The sequence below is a fragment of the Pinus tabuliformis genome, chromosome 1_2 (genome assembly GCF_031772625.1).
Source record: "Pinus tabuliformis cultivar Carrire ecotype Pingquan chromosome 1_2, CPIR1, whole genome shotgun sequence".
Lineage (NCBI taxonomy): Eukaryota > Viridiplantae > Streptophyta > Pinopsida > Pinales > Pinaceae > Pinus > Pinus tabuliformis.
In genome coordinates this window covers 639,598,441-639,624,427 of record NC_142298.1, presented here as the reverse complement: position 1 = coordinate 639,624,427, position 25,987 = coordinate 639,598,441, and positions in this window count along the sequence as shown.

Here is a 25,987-nt window from a genome sequence, read left to right as displayed (position 1 = left end):
GCTTGCTACATTCCCAGTCAAAGAGCCATAGTCACCCCTGACTAGCAAGTTTTATTCACCATTACTGCAGAATCCATTAATCAAATGCTGCAAATCTAGAAAAGCCCAAATGAGACCCAACTTTCAATTGAAGGCTTACTTTACCTCTATAGCAAGTTAGACCTTCCCAAGGTGGCCCAGATTTTTCATCGTACAGGAGTCTCATACTCCTACAGAAATTCCTCCATATGCTGCCACCATTTTTTCTGAGACAGGTAGATAAATTATTACCTTGCTCTCTTGCATTTTAGGGTATACCTCTAATGAACATGTCTATGAGGTTATTCTTTCTTTCCTTTATATCTTTTGCCCAGGCAAGCCTCCTGCTACAATTTACAACTATGCTCAGTTCATAGCAGACAAAATTCCTGAACAGTTCATCAGATTACCAATCGAGAGAGTCTTCAAATATTCATCAGTGTTATTTCACATGTTCCATTATTATTTGTTAGACAAATTTCCATTGAGCATTCAGAAGTTAGACACCGAAGGCAATCCAAGATATGTTATCTATTGGACACCATTTATCCAAAGATACTCCATTGTTTCTTCCTATAAAAATTAATTGACTCATTTGTGCATCCTGTTATAAACATGCTAACCAGTAGCTATCAGTCTAGGATCAGTCAGGAAATTAAAAGGGTTTTATAGTTGGCAAAGAACAATAGAGTGGGAGACTGGTATTTATACCAAGACCACACAAAGATAAGGATATATGGATGCCAACTAGCTCCCTACAAACTGCCCAAATACCTCCCCATGAGGATATTTGCATTAGAATACTTTAGGCATATTATAAACTCTGATGAAGTCAATTTCCTATCAGCTAGGAAGAATACCCAATTCAAAATGAAAAATCAATTGGGCCACTTTATTTGTAATACCAGGGAAGTTGGACTAGAGGCAAATAAGATTTTACAATAGATGAATTTCAAGAATAGTTTTATGTGGCAATATGACCCTCATGGAGTCATAAATAAACTAAGGCTCAAAGTCAAATTGGGTCCTTTCATACATCATCCCAGGCCAGACATTGAGAGATTTTCCAACCAGTCAGAGTGGTTGGAAAACACTTTTATAGATATGGACAATACTATAGTGGATGTGGAGAATACTTTAATTGATGTGGAAAAGCAGATTGATACTAGTTCCTTTCTGCAGGTTCCAGCCCTAGAAGAACCAATGAATATTTATCCTCTTTTACAGACTCCAACCAATGAAGACAGAAATGCAAAAAGAACCAGGGAAGAAGGTTCTAGTTCAGCCATGGAAACCACAGATGACCAATTTGAGATCAGTTACAGGAAAAGGCCCAAGATTAATTCTATAACTAAACAAGAAGTCACCATTAACAAAATGGAAATCACTGATGTTGAAGCAATGGTTGGATGGAATAAAGGCCCAGTAGCTTCAGAAGAAATACACCAGCCTTCTACCTCAAACGCCCAACTTATTGAGAAACAGCTCAGCATTGAAGTCTCTTCATCCAATAAGCCTGTGGATAAAGATAAATATATTAAAGAAAAATATAAGGAAATTAAGTTGAGAAATGAGGCATTGAAGGCCGAGACTTATGCCCAGTACTTTAAAAAAACACCTGCAAATCAAAATAGGTTAATGTCAGCCTTTAACTTTAAGACTGGGAAGATGCAAATGACATTCATGTAGCCTACAATCCAGCAGCCCAAATCATCAGCTAACTACAGGAAAACTGAATTTGAAGTTTTGGGTAGGGATGTTCACCGCATTGTCCAAATTGAATTTCACAAACAGGCCGGTGAGATGATCTATTCCACCATGACAAATAAATCTATGACTATGCACAAACTCCAAATCTCACTGCACAATACAAGCTGGATAAGGCCTCCTCACAGGTCAAGGAAAACAGAATAAAGTCACTAGAAGACGTCGTAATTGAGCTTGGGTATAATCCCAGTGATGTCAAAGCAGCAGAGAAACTGATAATGAAAAAGAATGAGGATATTGTTGCTTTGAAGAAGCAATTGAAACTGCCTCGTTCAGAGCATCCATAGACAAAAGAGGTCTTATAAAGTCAAACTTAGTAGGAGGAGATGATGGATCTCATTCTCCAACTAAATGATCAGTTAAAATAAATGGAGAAAGAATTGGACAGTTTGATACTGTTAAAACAGGCCAGCCTTGAGACTACCACTGCCATTGCCATTCCAATAGTCACTACAGCAATACCATCTACCTTGGCAGCGTCATTGGCTCCTACAACTCCACTGGCTATAGCACTTCCAGCTGCAACAACATCTACATCAGCAACAGGTTCGACAACAGCAACATCTTAGCCAAGTGATGAGGCAAGAAAATTGGTCAAAGTAATGGAGGACATGTCCATTCAGACCATAGAGATAAATAAACTTAAAGAAAAGATAAAAAGTTTAGAGAACGAGAATAAGCTTGCACAGATTATGCACAAGGATGAAGTTCAAAAGTCAACCAGGTTGACTGAAAGAATGAAGAGCTTGGAAAAAGAGTTGACATTAAAGGAGCCACTTGGCCAGGCTAAAGAACAGTTATGGGCCAATATCATTGACGTGTCAATGATATTTGGCCATCCATTCAAGTCATATTTGAACAAAATGATTTAGTCAAAGAGGCTACAGAAGCAATTCAGAGAGTTAAGGCTGAACTGGGAGACATGCCAGAAGAAGCCACTAGAATAATCCATTTCCTTAACTCTAAAAAAAAATATGAGTTGCGGGAGCTGGACATACCTGACAGGATTGGAACCATACTAGAGGTGAAAAAGCTGCTCACCAAGAGGAATTTAATGATGAACCTTGAAGACAAATGCCAAACCATGCAGTTGGTTGTAGATAGGTTCATGGTTAAGTTTGATGCTCTAAGGCAAAAAGGTTTGCCAAATCCCTTGGTGATAAATGAAAAATTGATGCCACAGGAAGACTACAACAAGAAAATCAGAGAGGTGGCAAGAGATCAAGTCAATAATTCCTCTATGAAGGGGATGCCTACAGGAAAGGTTCTGTACCAAACTTTTGAGAACCTGTTCTACCTCCAGCATGAGGTAAAACACCTTTTTGTGAACAAACCCACTTTTTCCAAGTACACATAAGCAGATGAAATCTACAGGAGGATGGTAAATATTCAATTACCAGATGTAGACACATGGGAAAAGTTAAATGACTTACTGTAAAAATGCATAGTAGAAGTGAAAACAGCACAGTGAAAGAAAAGTGATAGATCAGCCAGATGAAATAGTATCAGGTGAAAGTGTATCAGTTGAGAAGGGAAAAGTAAAAATAACAGTTAGCGTGAAGACCAACAGCAAGGCAGAGAATAAACATCAAAAGATAAAAGCATAAAGACAACACAACCAAATAAATAGGGACAACATACAACACTTGAACATCTGTCTCTATCTTCTTGCATGAAGATATTTCTTTTTCCTAGATTAATTCCCAAGACAGTTTGGGATATTTCATAAAATATTTTGGTATAAATACTTCATAATTCGAAGTATTGAGGGTGTATTTCTAGACATTTCTATAGTTGTATTGATCTGAAACCTGAGGGTTATTGTACCAATTTTTCAACTCAACAGACTAGACTGAGTAATAAAGAGAGTGCATTACAAGATTCATGTGTTGAGCTACTTCATTGAAGTATTTTCTCTTGTCAAATTGTTATTTTCTTATGTATTTCACAAAATTGCATGTTATCTAAATTGAATGAATTAACTAGAATTATATTACAAAATTTGTTTAAGTACACTCTGTCTTGAACAATTAATCATTTTAATGTTTTCTTTTGATATTCGAATTTGAGAATTCTTAATTGCTCTCCCATCCCGGTTGACCTCTTTCACTTCCTTCATAATCTGGTCTAAGGAACCCTTAATTGCTTCTTGGATCTTATTGAAATCAACTTCACCATCCAGCTTTAAGATCTGAAATTACTCAACTACCTTGCCCTGTAAACACTATCTTTAGACCTTGATCTAGTCCTGTTTGTCTTGACACTTGACCCCATAGCCCAATGGTAAAATACATCCCTCTATCCATCTAAGTCAGTGATTCCACCACCAAATCCAAATCAAAACCCAAGTACAACCATAACTAGCCTAAAATCAAATAACTAAAACAAAGTTAAATCATAAAGAGAGAGCCCTCTCTGAGCATTAGTAAGGCTAGATCCTAATCTCCAAAGTAGGTTTGTGGTTACCTCTATCATTTCTTTCATAAAAACTCTAGAGAAATTTTGGAGTTATAATAACTTAGATGTGTTAAAGGAAAATATGGTCACCATGTTGATCTTAGTCTTCTCAGATTGGAAGAAGGAATTTCATGTGCATGTGGATGTGTCATGTATTGCACTCAGGGTAGTACTGACACAGGCCGGTGAGGGAGAGTTGGATCACCCTATAGTGTTTGCAAGTAGGAAGTTGTCTAAAGCTAAGAAGATGTTATGAAACCAGCTCAAGAAAAGATAGAAAAGATAGATCAACGCCTTAGAATTCAGCCTCTTCGAGGGGGCAACCTCCTTTACATTACATAAATGAACAATTCTTGGATGATTCCAATGACAAAACCTCATTTCTATATATAGGAGTCTAAGGAGTCACAATATAATCCAGCCGACCTAACAATAATAATATAAAGCCACAAAAATAACAATAGAGGGATTTTATGGGGCACAGAAATAACAATATGGGGGTAATAGGGGCACAACAATATAAATAAGGGGTATAACTACAATAGTAATGGGGTAATCACTAGTATTATAGGGACCCAACATGCCCCTCTCCTTCAAAAAAGTGTTGTCCTCAACACTTGAGTAGTTCTGGATACTTTTGCATAAAATTCTCATCCTCCCAGGTGGAATCTTTAGCGGATAAGTTCTTCCACTTGATAAGATACTCTGAAATTGATCGATTTCGTAGCTGTCGAGTTCTTGTTTCTGTGACTGCTTCCCATTCCAATATAATTTTTCCTTCCTCGTCAAGTTCTGGCAATATTGTTTGAACTGGGAGCTTGTCGCCTATAACCTTCTTTAAACATGAAACATGGAAAACTGGGTGCAATCGAGAAGCTGCAGGAAGCTCCAATTTGTATGCCATAGTACCAATCTTTTGCAACACCTTGTACGGACCATAATACTTTGGTGATAATTTATTATCCTTCTTAGCTTGCTTTAGGGACATTTGCTTATATGGTTGTAGCCATAAGAATACCCAATCACCTACATCAAAACTTCTTTCACTACGATGTTGATCTGCCTGTTGTTTCATTCTATTTTGTGCCAACATGAGGTTATCCTTTAAGAGTTGGAGGACTTGTTGTTGATGTTCGATGTGATGTTCCACTGCCTGAACCTTAGAATTTTCTCTTAAATATGATGTGATGGATGGTGGTTGATACCCATAAAGTGCCATAAATGGGGTCATTTTTGTTGCTGTATGGAAGGAAGTGTTATACCACCATTCAGCCAGAGGCAACCATTTGACCCATTGTGTCTGTTTATCATATACAAAGCAATGAAGATATCCTTCCAAACATTTGTTTACTATCTCAGTTTGCCCATCAGATTGAGGATGATAAGATGAGCTATGAGCTAACTGAGTACCAAGACAAGAAAATAATTCTGTCCAAAAATTTCCAGTGAAAATGGGATCTCTGTCACTTACAATAATCTTTGGGTTTCCATGTAGCTTTTAAATTGTTTCCATAAATGCAGTAGAAACTGTACTGGCTTTAAATGGATGTGATAATGCACAAAAGTGTGCATACTTGGTAAGTCTATCAACTACCACCATGATGACACTTTTTCCCTCAGACTTGGGTAAACCTGTGATAAAATCCATTGAAACCTCCTCCCAACGTTGGCTTGGAATGGATAAAGGTTGTAATAGACCCGGTGTCTTAATTGTTTCAACTTTATTTTGTTGGCAAACCAAACATTCTGCCACAAACTTTTGAATATCTGATTTAAGGCCATCCCAAAAAAAATTCCTTCTTAACCCTGTGGTAAGTTTTTAAAAATCCTGAGTGCCCTCCTAAGGGAGAAGTGTGCAATTCCATAAGAATCTTTTGTTTTAGCTGGGAATTCTTACAGAGGTATAAGCGATCTTTGTACCATAACGAATCATTTTGCCAGCTAAATGTATCAGACGTACTGGAATCTTGTTGTAGCTTTCGAATAAGTGCCCAAACTTCTTCGTCATTCTTCCATTCCTCCCTTGCTTCATTTATCCAATCTGGTTGGATAATAGAAATGGCGCACAACAATGCTTCCACATCCTCATCCTTTCTTGAGAGTGCATCTGCCACCACATTTTGCTTCCCTTTTTTGTAGATGATTTCAAAGTCATAACCCAACATCTTTGTGACCCACTTTTGTTGCTCTTCAGAGGATAATCTTTGTTCTAAAAAGTATTTAAGGCTATCATGATCCGTTTTTACCTTGAAGTGTCTTCCCATTAGGTAGGGTCGCCATTTCTTAAGTGCATGGAGTATTGCCAACATTTCCTTCTCATAAATAGCTTTGCTTAAAAACTTTCCCTTGATTGGACGACTTTCAAAAGCAATGGGTCTTTCATCTTGCATTAGAACAGCACCAATTCCATTTCCTGAAGCATCACATTCCACAATAAAGGTTTTTGTGAAGTCCGGTGTAGCTAAGACCGGTGCTTGGCACATTGCCTCTTTAAGATGTTCAAAGGCCTTTGTTGCTTCCGAAGTCCATGAAAATGCATCTTTCTTCAATAATGTTGTTAGAGGTGCTGCTATTCTCCCATAATTCTTAACAAACTTGCGATAATACCCTGTCAACCCAAGAAATCCTCGCAGATGCTTTATGGATGTGGGGATTTTCCATTCCTTAATGGCTTTAATTTTGCTAGGGTCTACCTTAACTCCTTCATGAGATACAATATGACCCAAATATTCCACCTCCTGGACTCCAAAGAAACATTTGGATCTTTTTGCATATAATTGTTTCTCCTCCAATAGTTGTAGCACCCTGTCAACATGTTCAACATGATCCTTCCAAGACTTGCTGTAGATTAGTATATCATCAAAAAATACTAACACAAATTTTCTAAGGAATGGTTTGAAAATTGAATTCATCAAACCTTGAAATGTTGAAGGTGCATTGGTAAGGCCAAAAGGCATGACCAAAAATTCATAATGACCCTCATGAGTTCTAAATGCCGTTTTCGGAATGTCTTCAATCTTCATTCTGATTTGATGATATCCCGAACGAAGATCCAACTTGGTGAAGTAAATTGATCCATGCAATTCATCCAGTAATTCATCAATGACAGGAATGGGGAACTTATCTTTAATAGTGAGCTTGTTGAGCTCCCTATAATCCGGACACATGCGCCATGATCCATCCTTCTTGTGCACCAATACTACTGGAGCAGAGAAAGAACTTTGACTCGGTTGAATTATACCAGCCTCTAGCATTTCTGCAACCATACGTTCAATTTCACTTTTTTGGACATAAGGATATCTGTACGGCCTGATGTTTGGAGGAACACTTCCTGGAATCAGATGAATAGCATGATCATGATCACGCATAGGTGGGAGACCTTTGGGAGTCTCAAATACCCTGGAATGATTGTCCAGGACATTTTGGAGATCTGGAGAAATAGATGATTCCGATGTGGAAACATCTAGCGAACATAATTGTGCAATTACACCTCTTTGCTCCTTTTTTAGAAGCTTTGTCATACCATTAGAGCTGATTATCTTTCCTGGTTTCCCTGCAATACCCCTTAATTCAACTTCCTTTCCTTCCGTAGAAAATTTGATGAAAAGTTCTTGAAAATTAAAAGCTATTGTACCCAAGGATTGTAGCCATTGGACTCCTAGTACAACATCAGCACCTCCCATTGGAATGGAAAGCATTGGGCTAGTCAATACATATTCTCCCATGGATAGCTTGATATTATGGCACCTTCCAGAGCAATTTATTGTTCCTCCATTTGCAATCATCACTTGACACTCTGGTGCTGGATATAGGAAGCAATTCAATTCTTTTGCTACCCTACAATGAATAAAATTGTGGGTGCTTCCTGAATCAATCAACACTATTACCTTTTTCTTCTTGATTTGTCCTTCTATCTTTATGGTTTGAGGAGTGGTAATTCCCGCCAATGCATTACAAGATATGGTCAGATTTAATTGTTCTTCATCTAGGCTTTGTTCCTGGAGTATATCCTCTTCTTTTGACCTTTCTTGCTCCTTTTCTTCTTCCTCTTCACAATCTATGTAGAATAATTTCTTCTCAGCACACTTATGACCTTTAGTGTATTTGCTATCACAACTGTAACAAAGCCCTTTTCTCTTTTTTCTTCCAATTGTTGTGGTGTCAACCTTATAGGTTGTGGAAGACTAGGGGCAACAACACTTCCATCTTTATAGTTGTGAGTGGTATGCTTCCTGGTTGCCATAATTTTGCTTTCCATTTTTCTTGCTAACCTGAATGCCTTCTCTAATGAATCAGGTTCCCAAAGGCGAACATCATGTTGGATATTATCCTTTAAAGACCCTATGAACACATCAACCATATGCTCCTCTGGAATATCTTTTACCCTTATGTTCAATTTTTGGAACTCCTCAATGTGCTCCATTACTGAACCCTTTTGTTTGAGACTTATCAATTGGCTAAAAAAAGTGTTGCTTTTTGTATCCTCATAATGTGCTATCAATTCTTCCGTAAAAATTGCCCAAGTGATAAATTGTTTACGAGAGTAAAGCCATTGATACCATACAAACTGATTTGGTTCCAAATATACAGTTGCCATACGTACCTTTTGTGTGTTTTGCACATTATTGAGATCGAATAATTGCTCCATCTGTAATATCCATGTGGCAGGATCCTTGCCATCAAACTTCCTCATATCAATTTTTGGAATATGGTGAGTCTTCGATCCAACATTAGCATCTATGGAATCATGATTAACATTTCTTTTATTCTCATCATGAGTTTCCTTTAGTAACCTTTCATGCTTAGTGTCCATTTCTTGTAGCAACTTATTCATATTTATCTTCAATTCGTCCATGTTTGTCTTCAAATCTGTCTTCAAATCTGCCATGTCTCTCTTCAAATTTGTGTTCAAATCATCCATCTTAGCTTCCATGCCCTTTATCTTAGATTCCACGCCATTTATCTTAGCTTCTGTTAGCTTTTGTGAGCGTGACATTTGTTGCACTTGTTCTTGTAATTTTGATATATCATGTAGCATTTCTTCCTCTTCTTCATGAGTCATTCTAGAGCTTTCAGGTTCCTTACTAGGTGTTTGAATTTTCTTTCCTCGGGGCATCAGTTACCAATAATAATGCTTTACTATGCCCTTTGAATTCCTTCAAACCAAGATTATGCAAAAATTTAAAAAAAAAACTACACACCTTTTTTCACTTTGTAGAAGCCTGATATTGCATCTGATGTATCACTGTAATTTCGGATCATTAAGTTCTGAAATTTTGACCTGTAGTAGCCTTCTGAGTCCTCTTTCCAATGCCACAAGTCTGACCCAAATTGGTTTCTCCAAGGAAGAGTTATGCGAAATATCCCACAGTGACTTGCTTATAGACTAGTTCAGTAGAGCAAACTTGTACGACGTGCCCCGAGTCATTGTTTCGACCTATGGATCTGAAAAATGCATACAAGAAACTGCAGTCCGTCCTCTTTCTGTACCTTCTTACGAAATTTCAATCTGATCCTCAGAGAGAAAGTTATGACGATTTTCCCCAGGTCACCTGTTTTGAATGTAATTCAGGAGTCTGCAAAAAGACCAACTTCCTCAGATCATATCTCCGAAAATGTCGTGCGAAAAGCTCTGAAACTTGGACACAAGGTTCAGCACGATTTCTTCTCAAATGGGTTTTCTTTACGACTTCTGAAACGTCACAGAAAAAAAGTTATAGCGAAAATGCCACGATGACTTGTTTGGAGCAACGAAACCCTAGAATCCAAAGCTCTGATACCAAATGTTATGAAACGAGCTCAAGAAAAGATAGAAAAGATAGATCAACGCCTTAGAATTCAGCCTCTTCGAGGGGGCAACCTCCTTTACATTACATAAATGAACAATTCTTGGATGATTCCAATGACAAAACCTCCTTTCTATATATAGGAGTCTAAGGAGTCACAATATAATCCAGCCGACCTAACAATAATAATATAAAGCCACAAAAATAACAATAGAGGGATTCTATGGGGCACAGAAATAACAATATGGGGGTAATAGGGGCACAACAATATAAATAAGGGGTATAACTACAATAGCAATGGGGTAATCACTAGTATTATAGGGACCCAACAGAAGAACTATTCAATGACAGAGCACGAAGGTTTGGCTATGGTGTACGCACTCCAGAAGTTCAGAAACTACTTGCTAGGTGAACACTTTAATATTTATACAGACCATTCTGCATTAAAGTACTTGGTTAACAAGTTTGTGTTTGGGGGGGGAATATGCAGATGGATGCTGCAGTTTTAGGAATATGATTTCGAAGTCATTGTGAAGCCAGGATGATTGAATGCAGGGCCAGATCATCTGTTGTGCATTGAAACAGGAGAGGAGGCTACTAATTTGGAGGAAGGACTTCCTGATGCGTAGCTCTTTGCATTATGTGTCGTGGACAATCACTTTGAAGATATCATACACTTCCTGACGACGGGGATGAAACCAGAAGGGTTTACCAGTCAACAAAAGAAGGAGATGGTGGTGCACACGACTAACGTTTTTGTCATTGCAGGACATTTATATAAAATGGGCTCGGATGAAATTCTACGACGTTATGTACTTGAGTTTGAATGAAACAACATCCTCATTGAAGCTCATGGAGGAGCTGTGGGAGGACATTATGCAAGAAAATCAACAATGCAGAAGATTTTACACGCTAGGTTGTGGTGGCTGACATTGCATAAGGATTCCAACGCTTACTGTAAGTCATGAAATGCATGTCAGAGGAAGGGCAGGCCATCGTGGAGCGATGAGATGCCTCTGAATCTACATGTGTCATTACAACCATTCAAGAAATGGTCCATTGATTTTGTAGGCCCGATTCATCCTCCAGGAAGGAAGACGAGTGCGCGGTATATCATCACTGAGACGGAGTATTTGACCAAATTAGCAGAGGTGCAACCCATGAAGGATTGTATAGGGGCAACAACAGTGAAGTTCCTCTTTAAATATGTGTTGACTAGGTTTGGTTGCCCAAAGATTTTGATGAGCGATCGTGGTACACATTTCCTTAATGAAACGATCAGCGCGCTGACAGAGGAGTTCCAAGTTTATCATCAAAAGAGCATGCCATATCACCTGCAGGCTAATGGGATGGTTGAAGCATTTAATAAGATATTGGAGAATGTGTTGACGAAGGTTTGCAATGCACAAAGGAATGATTGGGATGTGCGCGTACCCGCGGTGTTATGGGCTTACAAAACTACTTGCAAAAAATTGACTGGACAGACACCTTTCAAGTTGGTTTATGGCGTAGAAGTTATGATGCTGATGGAGTACATTGTACCTTGTCTATGCATCACGGTGTTCACAGGAATGGCAGTTCGTGGAGCCCTGGAGGAGCAGCTCGAGCAACTAGCAGAACTTGAAGAAGACAAATTTTTGGCTAGATTCCATCAGCAAGTTCAGAAGGAGCGCGAAAAGGCATGGCACGATCGACACATCAAACTGTGCACCTTCAAGGTAAATGATTTGGTTTTATTATATGACAGCAAGTTTGAAAAATTTCTAGGAAAATTTCAGATGCATTGGCTGGGGCCCTATGTCATCAAGGAGATTACCGATGGTGGAGCAGTTTAGCTGGTGAAATTGAATGGAGATCCATTTCCTGGAAAGGTAAATGGCAGCTGATTGAAGCCATACATTGAGGATCTGACCAGATGACTATATGATGGAAGCATAGTCTTAGTGCTGCAGGTAGCTAAAAGGAGGCGCGGGACTAGAAAATACACTGTCTGGGTTATAGGGCTACGTGGGAAGGAAGAACGTCACAGCATCAATAGAAGCGCGAAGAGAGCTGCGCTATAGAAGGAGAGACCGTGCAGGGCATCCGGAAAATGATCGTTACGGTCACTATTCATGATTTGACAGTGAGAAAATAACTAAGAGGAGCAGGGGGGAGACATTTAAGATGAAATTTAAATGCAAAATCTTTGAAAATATGCCACCAATCTATCATTTATGAACATATTTTGGGGGGAATGATCGGATTTGAATTCGAATTTTCTTATAAATTATAGATGGCCACCCTACGAAAAACACTTTGCATTCCAAGAGTTTAGGTGTCGAGTTATCGGTTGCGCATGAACCCTGAGAGTTTTGAGGCTTTGGTGGCCAGTTCATTGCTTGATAGGTTGCCTAAGGAAACCCAGGAGCTCCTTAATAATGTGATGTCGGCACCCACGGAAACTACAAGCACTGGAGCATCGATGGCCTCTAAGGGAGCTGCCCCTTAGGTCGTAAGTGTGGAGGTTCCCGCAGATGTGCCAAAGTCACCAAGGTCGCCCAAGCCAAGGCCTACGCCGATAAGAGAGGGGCCTAAGATGAAGAAAGAGAAACAGAAAGTGACACATCTAGTTCACAAGTCACCAAGGAAGCACTAGAAGAAAGAGAAGTTCACCGTGCAGAAGAAAGGAAAGGTGGTGAACCTAGAATTCAACAAGGGCGTAAATGAAGGCGCAGAGGATATTGATATCTAAGGAGTAGACCCTATCTCAAAGCTACCTAAATACATCCCTTCGCATTGGGGTAAGGTGAAGGTCTCAAAGGACCTGGATGAGGGAAAATTTCTGCTTAATACACCTCTGTTACCCGATCAAATCACATTTGAAGGTCTGCGCTTGGCACGTGTCCCACATCTGAAGTTACAGGATTGGGACTTGGCGGATACTTAGCAATTCCCCCACTTGGCTATTAATAGTTTCATGCAGAGGGTATTTTATAACAATTCAGGTGTCACCGCAATGGAGTCGGTGAAGTGGATCCACGGGGTGGAGGAGGCAGGATTGTTGAACCTACTATGGGTGTCGCATTACCACCGCATGCCCATAAATTTGATAGTGATCAAACAGTTTTTGTGCCTAGTGCATGATGGGTGCCTGTGGTTGGAAGAGCCAATCCCTATAACTAATATGTTGATCCATAGGATCACCCGACTACCCCATTCAGGACAAAATCCAGCCAAGGCATTTGGCGGAAAGGTGGGTGAGCATGACCTCGCCGAGCGAATGAAGGACAGGTTTAAGCTTGTCAAAAAGCCGCTCGGATACTCAATTTCAAGCATAACCGACCTCACGGTCAAGGTAGCCACCCAGATCTTGGCTGGGAAGATAATGTGGAAGTGTCGCGCATATGAGGTGCCAGCACCAGTAGTCTCATTAGTAGCCTAGTGCGCAAAGGGTGTACAATTTAATTGGGCACGCTACCTCTGCAGCGAGTTCCTTGCAAACTGCAGAGAAGCGCAGGATCAAATCAAGAAATTCCATTACGCATGGTTGTTGTTATCGATTGTGTTGGTTGCATGGCAGTTGCTGGAGGAGAGTTAGTTTCCTTTGATCACAATAGATTTTCCAAAAGCAGTGAAGTTTGCTTCGCTATGGGCCATGAAGGATGTTGATGGGTCTGTGAGAGCAAGTCAATACTGTCACTAACTGTTTATGAGTAGTTGTAGAGATACGCGGAGTTCAAGACGGACTTCCACTGTATCTCCATCAGTGCATGAAAGGACCCATAACAGAAATGGTATGATCTCCAATACCTTGCGACATATGATGCTATATTAGTGGTCCTCGATCGTTGGCTAGCAAGATGGCGCACAACCTCAGATTTGTCCACTAGATCCAGTAAGTCCACGGGAAAGCAGAAGAAGGAAGAGGCCTGGTTGAAAATGCAGCAAATGGCTAAAGGATGGAAAAAGGAAGCGGAGAAAAAAGCCAGAGCTAAAGTAGAGCACACTGCTATGGAGCATGCAGAAGAGAAGGAAGAGGAGGAAGAGTGTGACTCTAACAGGAGTCAAAAGTATCCCTCACCATAGACAAAGGATGAGCAGCAATTTGAATAGGGTGGTGGAGACCAGGAAGGCACTCCCTTCTGGGTGAAGCGGAATTGGCAGAAGGAAAATGAAGGGTTGCAGAAGAAGTCCAAGGCTAGTAAGTCATCACTCGACCCGATCACCTTGATAGAAGGTGACTTGGATGATATTGGGGATAAAGTAAGGGACGTGACCGTGGAACTGCTGCAACAGTTTGAGCAGTAGCAGAAGCAAGCTCTGGTTTCCATTCAGATGGGTCTGCACGAGCTGCAGATCTAGACTACTCAACTGCAGACCGGTGTAGCACAAAGTAGCGCGATGTCGACTAGTTTGGTGCCATGAACTACTGAAGTAGTGGAGATGGTTCGCTCATTGGATCCCTGGGCCGTCGTGCTGCCGGATAGTGCTCTAACCGTGGAGGCAGAATCTGACAAGGCTACTGTCAGCTCTCTAAATAATATTGGTTTGAACTTGGCCGTGCTCCCAAGTGAAGCCCTTCACATGATGCAAGCAGGTGTGATTGCAAAACTTAGGGCCCGAGAGAAGTGCGCACTGAGTGTGATCAGTGAGAAGATGGTTAAGAAAGCCCAAATGTTCGTAGAGAAGACTTTAGCAATCGACACCTGGAAAATGATTCAGGAGAAGAATGAGCATACTGCAGCGATGGTCGTTGAAGCATGCAGAATCATTCCGGAGCTGCATATCCCAAAAGAAGCATTGGTGGAAGCCAAGATTCAAAAGTTTGTTGCAGGTGTGCGCGATGCCAAGACCGAGTTAACCAAGGTTTAGTTTGAGTTGAACCTCAATATTACAGAGCTTGAGTTGAAGGCCCAGCCTTTGACTCCACCAGAGGTCAAAGAACAGTGCGAGGCAACTGTCAAGGATGTAGTTGTTGCAATAGATAACGTGGTGACAAATTGCATTACGCTCTTTGAGCAGTCGCTGGAGGTAATTACCAGTCTACAAGAAGATCCTAACCTATAGAGGTTAAATACTGAGGTGAGGGAACTATAATAACAATACGATGAAGCAAGAGTGACGGCACGCACAGTCGTCGTCACGTAGAGATTGGCAAAACTACAAGAAGCAAAGGAACTGAAGGAACAGGCGGAAGTAGTGCAGCGCAAAGAGGCATTACTCAAGGCCAGATTGGGGCCTTGGCTAGATGAGGCCTATGCGCTCACCACCACCATTGAAGGAAAGTTGGCTAGCCTGCAGACAGTACAACAGAAGATCCAGGCAGATAGCGCAGGACCAGGGACGGAGCAGCTGGTAGAGCAGGTCAAGCTGGTGATGATGCAGTGTACCATTGAAGTTGCAGTCATACAAGTGGAGCTGAGAGGTCTTTGTAGCAAGATCTTCGTGCCAGCAGAGTGACTCGAGGGTGAGTCACCATATTTGTGTTGGGGTCCTATTGAGACAAGGTCCCCTAGGGTCATTTTTGGGGTTAAAAGCCTAAGTTTTTGTATAAAAAGTGTAAAGTCTCTGCATTTTGTGGTCGTGGAACGCAAAGATGAAAAGTGTCATAAATGGTTTCCGCCCTTCATTTATGTAAATCATGTCAGCTTTAGGAGATCTACCCATGGTCCGCAGACCATGGGATTGTATAAAAAGGGAAGTCGTATAAGAGTCTAAGGTAGTGGAAGGTTTTGGGGTGATGAATGTAATGGGTCATTAGCAAAAAGAGCGAAGAGTCTTAGAGTAGAAGAGAGGCTCTACAGTTGTGTGCACAGAGGCCTACGGTAGAAGTTCGCAGCTGAGTGTGAGGACCCTTGTAGCTGAGTGCATAGGGTAGTTAGAGTCTGTAAAAAGATCTGAAGCATTAATAAAGAAGATTATTCTGGAATTATCTATGTTTGGTCTATTTACTTCTGTCATGCAATTATGTGATGCTAAATATTGGGTTTATGATTTAATGCTATATCGACGTGCGAATCTATATGTTGTACTCTATTATATGAACGTAGTTAATAGTATATGTTTACGCGAAGAATATCTTAATCCATGTTTAAATTATCAGATACTTAAGCCGATTGGGGTAAATACGGAGGTAAGAACATTTACAGAAGCACGTAAGTAGATGAATCACCTGTGTAGGGTTCGCGAAGGATGATCGCAAACCTTCGTGAAAGGTTTGGAAGCAAAATAAGAGAAGTATATCAATAAGCCCTAGAATTCTTATTGATCTGCGTGAAAGCAGGGTTAGGGCACAAAAACGACACCATTACAATCTTTGGGTGCAGAAACTTGGTTCATGCATCCCCCAATACTGCTTCGGGTGAGACTTCAGTCTGCGCTCCGCAGATTGATGTTGAAAGGGCCAGTAGTGTAGGGGATTTCTTGGATAATTAACACTGAATCTAGCTCAAGGCCCACTAAGCCAACAATACCCCTCAACATGATTACGAAGTTGAAGGGGGAATTGATTAACGCTTCCCTAATAATGACTTGATGAAAACAATATGCTCAAGGACATTTTGACTAATTCTTTAATTGGCTTCCCTTGAGGAGAATATTATGTTAGAGGAAGAGTTGATTTATGCTTTCTTAGGATCCCCTCAATGAGAATGAATGTTTGAGGAAGTCTCCACTAATCCTTGCCTAAGTTTCCCTCAATAAGAAGATTATGCTCAAGGAATGGTTGATCATCCCTTCCTTTAGATCCCCCTTTATAAGAATACTATGTTGGAGGAAGGGTTAGTTTCATATCATTCCCAGAGTTCTTGCTCAATGAGAATACCATGCTTAAAGAAAGATTAGATAACACTTCAATGGAATCCCCCTAAAAAAATATTATTCTTAAGGAACAATCAACCAAACCTTCTCTAAGCTTTAATCGATGAGAATATTATACTCCATGAAGGGTTGACCAACCTACCCCGTTGGTGATATTAATATGCTTGAGGAAAGGTTGTCTACTCTTCCACGTGTTCTCCCTTGCTAGGAATGCTATGTCAAAGGAAGAATCAGTCGACCCTTCCTTTGGATCCCATTAACTATAATACTAACAAGCAACTAGAGTTGTTTCTCATGTACCATATCTACATAGTTATATTTCCATTTACTAAAGTTGTAACTCAATAAGAACCCATCATGCTATGAATCCAATGGATGCAAGAGAAATCTTAAATAAATAATGGAAATTAACTTATAATGCAATGAGCCTTGATGAGTTATGTACAACTATGATGAAAATTAAGAACACCTAATGATCTTTGTTTTGGCTTGCTTTTACAAAAGGACCACGAGATTCGTGAAAACAATCTCTAGACACTGCATTCGGTTGACTAATGAAACCATTTCTATTGTCTTTGACATCAATGTAGTCTTCTTTAGGAGTTGCATGCTCCTCCTCTCCTTCATCTTCCTTAGGAAGAGCAATAAGATCTCTTACATCATCCAGAAAAATGCATGTTTGCTTCTTTTAGCCCCTAGACTATGAGGTATAGGCTCGCCCTTCTCCTTCAAATAATAGACTTGTCTCCTTAACCACTGGTTCATTGAATCTTCCCCAATGGTGCTTCTCTCAATTGTCTTCCTTTTATTTCTTGTACCTTTGAATGTGTTCATTTTCCTCTCTATGATTCCACTTAACAACACAATTATTGAAATAATTTCCTACATTTAATTAATGCTAACATCCTCTTTCCTTTCATAATTTTATAAAACACTCATTCAAAATATATTATTCATTTTTCTTTCCCCTCTCATCTATCTACCCACTTAACCCCTCCCTCTACATTGACCTCCTCTCTTTTTTTCCTTGTAACTCTCCATTTTCCTTTTTAGTCCCTGTCGAGGCATGAGTGAGACTATAGTAATCAAAATGATGGTCCTTTACATTAATTTGAGATGTTTTGAGTTGGTTACTGTAACGAATAATGAAATTTTTTATGTTGCGCTATATTTTTCCATCTTATTTGGCCTCTTCCCAAGGTGGGGAGGCAAAATCATAGGTTATAATTATTTATTTGTTTCACATTTTCAAATGGTTAAATGCTACCTAGACTAATGTTGGAATTAGTGGAGGGTATTAAATGTTAGATCGGGGACATGGTTGTATAGACATATACTATGTCTAATAAGAAGCAGACGACAATGCATGTCATGCCACGACACATCCACAACACAACACATCACTGGCTAGACCACAAGGTGGTTTCCTTGTACAACACGTCACTGACTAGACCACATGGCAATTTCCTTGTACATCTGCCACCTGTGAAGCCATGTAAGGAAACTTCCTCTGTTCAAGAAGCACTGGCTTTCTTTTTTCACAATGAAGGTGTAACCACACTGATTGCCTGCATCCCACACCGTCTCCACCACTTTGTGACAATAAATCTATACGACAACGCACGGCTCTATCACAACCCTTCGTTTCCACGAAGTTCCCCTAAATCTATGTCCGTCTGGCAATCCTTTTGAGGTAAGGGCGCCAACATAAGGCCTTTACTGGTCTGGATGATTTGGAATCACTGTGAATAGAACAGGGATTAGTTATGTATTGATTATGCGGAGCTCTGTAAGGCCTGAAATATAGTTTAAAATGCAACTCCCTTCCATTTCTATTTTGAACACACACTTCTAGAGTTTACTTGATGCCTTTCTCTCTAGTTAGAAGAAGATTGCGAAGAAAATGACAATTCAACCAGCTCTCTTACCTTTTATGATGTTTCTGAAGCTAACTGTTGCAGTGCTTCCTCAATCAAATTATACTTGCTACGCTTCTTCAATCGAAGTCTGTGGCTTTCACTTCCCATGTTGCTATTGGTCTCACGCACACAGGGTAAATAATGCACGAGCAATATATTATGTATATGAGAGTGCTACGATATAACCAAATGACAAAGGTGAAGCTCTATGAACACGACCCGTAGGCCTTGATCATATGCAATTGAAATCTAGCGAGATAACCATGTATTTCTAAGTAAATATAAGCTCTTTTGGCCATCCAAACACGCGAAAAGGAAGGAAAGGAGCAGAGGTGAAAGTCGGAGTTGGGACAGGACTAGGCAAGGATACAGTTGTGTGTGAACCCGTTAACTGAGAAGTATATTTTGTTGATTGTGTGAAAGAAACAAGTAGATCAAAGACGATAACAACTGTAACAAAGGTAGAAGCATAACTCAAAGAAGTTGAGCCAGTTAGAGATCAAGAGGTTGTATATATGGAAGTATAATCAATTTAAGATTCAGATCATCGAGATGCAGATCTAAAGGCAACAGAGGAAGTAGCAGCATCCACAACAAAGGCAAAGGAATGATAAGCAAGGGTGATAGTAGCACAACCAAGAGTAGAGCTAGAACCAGAAATGAAGAAAGAAGCATATCCTATGGTTGGGGTTCGAGCATATATAACTAAGTTTCAGTAGTGGATTCAATTGTTTACCTTGAACCAATAATTGTCTCAGTCACAACATTCCTTCCAGGTCGAGAGTGAGTAGCCAAGGTTTATTTGGAACCTTTTTATCCAGTTTATTCACTTCCAGCATCTGAGTAAGCAACTTACCCATCAGTTTCAGTTGATATTTCTTAGTAAGCATCCGAACCAATTATAGTATTAGTTAATGATGCCAGTGAACCAACATCAATTGATTGAGTTTACCTAGTAGCATCTCATCCAGGTAAAGATCCAATCCCAGCTTCCCTTCACCCGACTACAGATATGGTTCTTCTAGTTTCGAAGTGAGTAGTTGCAAAACCAACCATTAATTCATCACCATTTTATCATCCGTTTACGACCGGTGAATTAAAAAATCCACGATGATTCAGAAATGAAGGATTCATAACTCCACTTTCATATCGTGTCATATTCAACAACAATGCATGGAGCCTGCCAAGTGTTCTATTACATTACTTTCTATGCTATTTGATATTATAAGTTTAATTTATTTAAAAAATAACATACAATCTCATATTTTGCATGCATTACACGTATAAATTTTAACTTATATCCTGTTAAGTGTTGGTGTGTAACTTACTTTTAACTTTTAGCATTTTACTTCATGTACCTCGACAGTTTCTCAGGTCTAGCTCAGTTAGCATAGGATATAGATACCTCAGATTTCCTAGGATTCTATTTCTGGTTATTTTGTTTAGCTTGCAGATGAAAAATATGTGTCAATAATAGTTACATTTGTAGATTGGAGAAAACTCAATGGAGACCACACACATTGCGAAGAGCTCTGCGAGAAAACTCCAGGTAAGTAAATGCATGATAAGGTCCGTGGAAAGGCGCAGTAATGACAGCTTATGCAAATGCTCCTGTAGGTCTTGCACGACTTCTCATATTCCAACGCGATTTCTTATTTCCAATGGCATTTATAGTCTAGACCCTAATAAAGTCAGTCAATCAAATTGTTGACATCTTGCTATGGTAGAGCCCATTTCTCTTCTCGTTGTTGTGAGTGAGGCATTTATTGATTCTCCTTGTGGTCGTAAGTTAGCTGATATTTTTCCTTCCGTCTCGAACTTACTGATTCATCCCTTTCCACAATTTCTGGTTCAATTGCCTGATTAATTATTTTAACCAAATGGTGCAAGTTAAATTTATAGGCATTTACCTCTTACTTTCATGGTATCTTATTTGTTAAGCTTTTAATTGCTGTTGATTTTAAAAACATGTTGGTCAAGGAAATAATTTCTTTATTTCCTTTAAGCATATTGTGGTTAAGTAGAGATTTTTTGTCTTATTCTCCTTAATTTTGCTCGTGATTTCACTTCTTAAATACAAGCATACTTTAATAATTGGATGACATTCTGAGTGCCAGGTTAATTTATATAGCTTTGGTTGCTACAGAGCCTTTTAAAATTTCCCTACTACATGTCATAAGCTAACACTATGATTGTGAAACTTGAGCTGCAAGGGTTTTACTTTCTTCTCCCTTATGTACTGCAAATGCATGATGTTTGTGAGCTGCGCTATCCAAATTTTTAAAGGAATTAATCCCCGCTTTAGCAACCGTTTCTTGCATAATCTGCACTCCCACAGGACACATGCAACTATAGTCCATACGTCTATTATTTTCATGTGTTTTTGTGTGAATTGATTATTTCCATTGTAATTGTTGTCTACGTGAAGTCACTTGCTTTGATACAATTAGCATGATAGTATGATTCTCAAAGGATTGACGTTGTGAAAGTCGCTGGAAACAACTAGACCAACCCTACTTTGTCGAGGCTTGTACAATTGTTTCAAGGAATTATGCGTCTCATCAACCACATTAATTTTTAAGTTTTTTATTCGGCAAACTCTGCTGGTTCAAATAGATCATAAACATAGTAGTGGACAAAATATGGGTTTTACAAATGACTCTGAAAGCTCTTAATTGATGTTCCTCATTGACTTCTTCAAGAGAAAGTGAAAACAAATCACCCACAGTTGATATATGAATATAAAGTGTATAGACATCTTTATGAGGGAGATAAGTAGATGAACTTGCCCTCTTGACTTCTCTTTTCTAATTATAGTATTGTGTTCACTAATCGATAAAGGGATATTATCTAAAATTGCAGTTGGTATTACAAACATCAGATGGTTTGGGACAAAAGGAGATTATAATATTATAGTTCTAGATTTGCTGGGTCCCAGCCTAGAAGATTTATTTCTGTTTTGTGGGCATAGATTCCCGCTGAAGACTGTATTAATGTTAGTTGATCAGTTGGTAAGTGTGATTTGTGTAAATTACAATTTTTGATATAACAAATAATATTTAATGAATCAAGTGGCCACTGTAGCATTTTTATCTGTTATACCTTTTATGTTTGTTGTTATTTCTTTTCTTTTACCCCTTCCTTTGGGACACTTTACACATGTTTGTAATTTTCTTGATTGACTTTCTATATATTTGGTTGTGTTTAAATGTGCATTCTTTTATTGAGATCTACTGATTTCATGAATTATGTAGATTGAGAGGGTGGAATATATACATTCAAAATCCTTTATGCACAGAGAAATGAAGCCTGATAATTTTCTTATGGGGTTTGGTCAAAAGGAAAATCAGGTAATGTCCATCTTTGTTTGATCTAATTGAAGTAATTTGTCAATGCACTGTCATTAGGTTATATATTTTTTCCCTAAAACTTGTATATAACTCATCATGTGTAGCTCATTAATATGGTGTAGGTTTACATGATTGATTTCAGTCTTCCAAATAAGTTTGAAACCCAGTGACCCTATGTCATATTCACTTCAGGTCTTGTTTTGTGATGTTATTTGTGATTTAATTGTTGTTTTTCCTTGATTTGAAGAGATGTGCATAGTTTCAAAGTAGTGGATCATATGCATTTTAAAAGCACGAGGAAACTACAAGATAATAAAGCTCGTTGATTGGAAGAGTACATCATGTGTAGCTCATTAATATGATGCAGGTCTACATGAAAGATTTTGGTCTTCCAAAGAAGTTTCAAGACCTAGTGACCCTACATCATATTCACTTCAGGTCTTGTTTTGTGATGTTATCTGTGATCTAATTGTTGTTTTTCCTTGATTTGAAGAGATGTGCATAGTTGAAAAGTAGTGGATCATGTGCATTTTAAAAGCACAAGGAAACTACAAGATAATAGAGCCCATTGATTGGAAGAGTATACAGTCAAAAAAAAGTTCATCGTGTAAATAGAAGTGTACATTTCTTGTTCTTAAATACTTTAATCTTGGATGCAAGAGTGTGGGTGAATTTACGAAAAGTATATGGCAGTAGATAATTTTCTCATTGTGGAGTGCCTTGTTACCTCTACCATTCTGTGACTTCTAAGAATCTTTTCCATGGTAAAGATCCATAATTTAGTGCTTGTCGGTTCTTTAAGGTGGCCCAATCAAGCAGATAATTCTACTGAAAACCTAGCAAACATGAGAAGCAGAAAAATAAATATGGTGTTGTAAGGCACCTTATTGTCATTTTATGTTATAAGTCACTAACCCCTACAATCTCCAAAAGAACCAATTATTTGACAACACATACAAATCACAATTAATAGTTTTGAGTCATCACAGATCTTATCTACTGCTCATTGAGATCAATTAATCTTCAGATTAGTATTTCTTCAAAACACAACAATTCTTGATTCCACCTAATCCAGTACTTGCTCGCTTATCAAATTATTTGATTTCTTTGTCTTTTCTCATATCCAATAACTGTATCCCAAAAATAACTCCAAAACATAGTATTCTTTAATCTAATTCTATACAATATTTGTGATCTAATAAAAAAAATTCCCTTCCTTTTCTGTGTACACTATACAATTTTTCTCATCTTGAATAAACATATCAAAAAACACTTTAACCAAAAGCATATTCTTCATCTTAAACTTACATCTTGCATCCAACTTAATTGTCTTATGGAAGACTAAACTGATAACTCTTATTGTGGCTGCTAGGTTTAGCTCTCTGCTACCTATGTCTCACCTTTATGCCTTGTGTTGATTCCATTTTATGTTCTCGTTGCTACTTTTATTTTTGAGACAAACAAATCTTATTTGCTTTTGCCTTTGTTTCTCTAAACCCTTCAAGTGATTTTACTACTTTTATGCACTTTGATACATTGAATATCTTTACCTGTAAAATTATTAATAGAAATGGAGAAAGATTTTCAATGTGAAGTGTTATGTTTGGTAGATTTCCTCTTGAAAGTAAGTCAAATACAATATAACCTAACACCTGATAAGAAGACATATATATTAAATAAACTAGGTGATTGGTAGCAATTTGAAACCGTGACATCAATTTAAACAAGTACATATGTCATAAGTTTATATTTTGTTGTCTGTGATATAGCATTATGGAAGGGGAGATCAATATTATTGAGGGTCCCTTATCTAAGAGTATGTTGGAGTCAAACAAATGTTATCTACTTGATTGTGGTTCCGAGGTATATGTGTGGGTTGGTCGAGTGACACAATTGGACGAGAGAAAGTCTGCATTTCTGATTGCAAAGGTAATCATGTCCTGCTTAATATAAATTAGATCCATTCTCAGCATTTGAGCTATAATTTTAACTTTATGATGTATATCTAAACTTTAATGGTATCTTCAGGAATTCATTTCTAATAAAAAATGATTGAGGAACACACACATAACTCGAGTTATCTAGGGATTTGAGGCATTGCCTTTTAGGTCAAATTTTGACTCATGGTCACTTGGTAGTGGAACTTTAGGCTCTGAGGATGGAAGAGGCAAAGTTGTTGGTAAGTATAATTGTTCTTTGTGCACTGACTAGCCTAGAGATAATATTTTAAGTGGTTTCACTTATTCAATTTCAAAAAAAAAATCAACATTACTTAAGCAACAAGGAATCAATGTGAAGGGAATTTTGAAGGCAACTCCACTGAAAGAATAAATTCCACCATTTCTTGAGGGAAATGGGAAACTTGAGGTTTGGTGTTTGCTAAAAAGATCGGATGTATTTCAATAATATTGTTTTCTAGTTTATTCAGATTTTCAATCTCCCAATTCTTAATATGTTTGTTTGTGCATATTAGTTTTTTCATTTTTTGAGAGCATGTATCTGACGATGAGAGAGAGTGCATACATTTGTCATAGGAAATGAGGAATGAAACGGTACCCCATAATCCGCTTGCTTGGGTGTTTTGAAGCATACATATAGATATAGATCAACATTTATTATTTTTTAAATTATAATTTTAGTAAAATCAACAAGTTCAACAATAATTCATCGCCTACAGTGCACACGATTAAAAGAATATCATGTTTATATTGTATAATCAAAGTGTAATGGGAATTCTTGCATTTGGTTGTAGGTTTGGAGGGTCAAGAATGTTTCTAAAGCCCCAGTTCCTAAAGAGGATATTGGAAAATTCTACAGTGGTGACTTTTATATCAAACTTTATACTTACCACTCAAGAAACAAAAAAGATGATTATTTTCGTTACTTCTGGCTAGGGAAGTAGGGAACCCAGGTATAATGTTTAGGATTTTCTATTTTTTTCATTTAGCAGTACTTTATGCGTAACTGTATTATTATGCATTGTGGCATTTTGAGTACAACCTTTATCACTATTTAGTATTCGGTAACAGTTATGTCATGGAAGATGTTGATTGTTTACATTTAGCTTTACCTTCTTGTTTATATGATTCTTGTTTACTAAAGTCTTGATGTTCTTCTTTCCTTTTACTTAGGAGGATCAAGTAGTAGCTTCTCTTTTAACAAATAAAATGGCTAACTCTCTGAAAGGGAGACCTGTACAGGTTAGCATTCTTGGATATTATGCAAATTTCATAGTTTCTTGCTTGATATTAGTTTCCTTGAAAACAAGCTTGTTTTTCCCTCACAAACATTATCTTGTACACTGCTCATACACGGTAGATAAAATTTCTTAAAACAATGCTAAAGTTGAGATTGCAGTTGAGATTGTGTCCTTCATGTTGCAAGGACATATTCTAGAAGGAAAAGAGCCACCTCAGTTTATTGGATTATTCCCTAACATGACCATTTTAAGGGTTTGTACTAAAGCTTTAACTCATTTTACTTTTTTACGGTTGCTCGTTTTCACATTCAACGTTCATATTTTTTTATTGAAAGAGATACCCTGTCTAGGAAATTCCTATGGACGTGAGATATGTTGTTACATTTCTTAGGCTTAAGCAATGTTGTGATTCCTATTATTTCTCTAATATATTTTTCCCTGATCTTGTAGGGTGGATTAAGTGTTGGCTACAAAAAATACACTGCTGAGAAAGGCATCAATGATGAGACATACAACGGGATGGTGTTTCCCTCGTTCAAGTTTGTGGTACGAGGCCTCACAATAGTAAAGCAATTCAAGTCGATTCGGTCATTATTCATTTTCTACCTTTATTTGTATTTATATGGATTTATGAGTGGGTGCTTCAAAATTTTATTTCTGAATCTTTAGTCTCTAATATGTAAATAAATC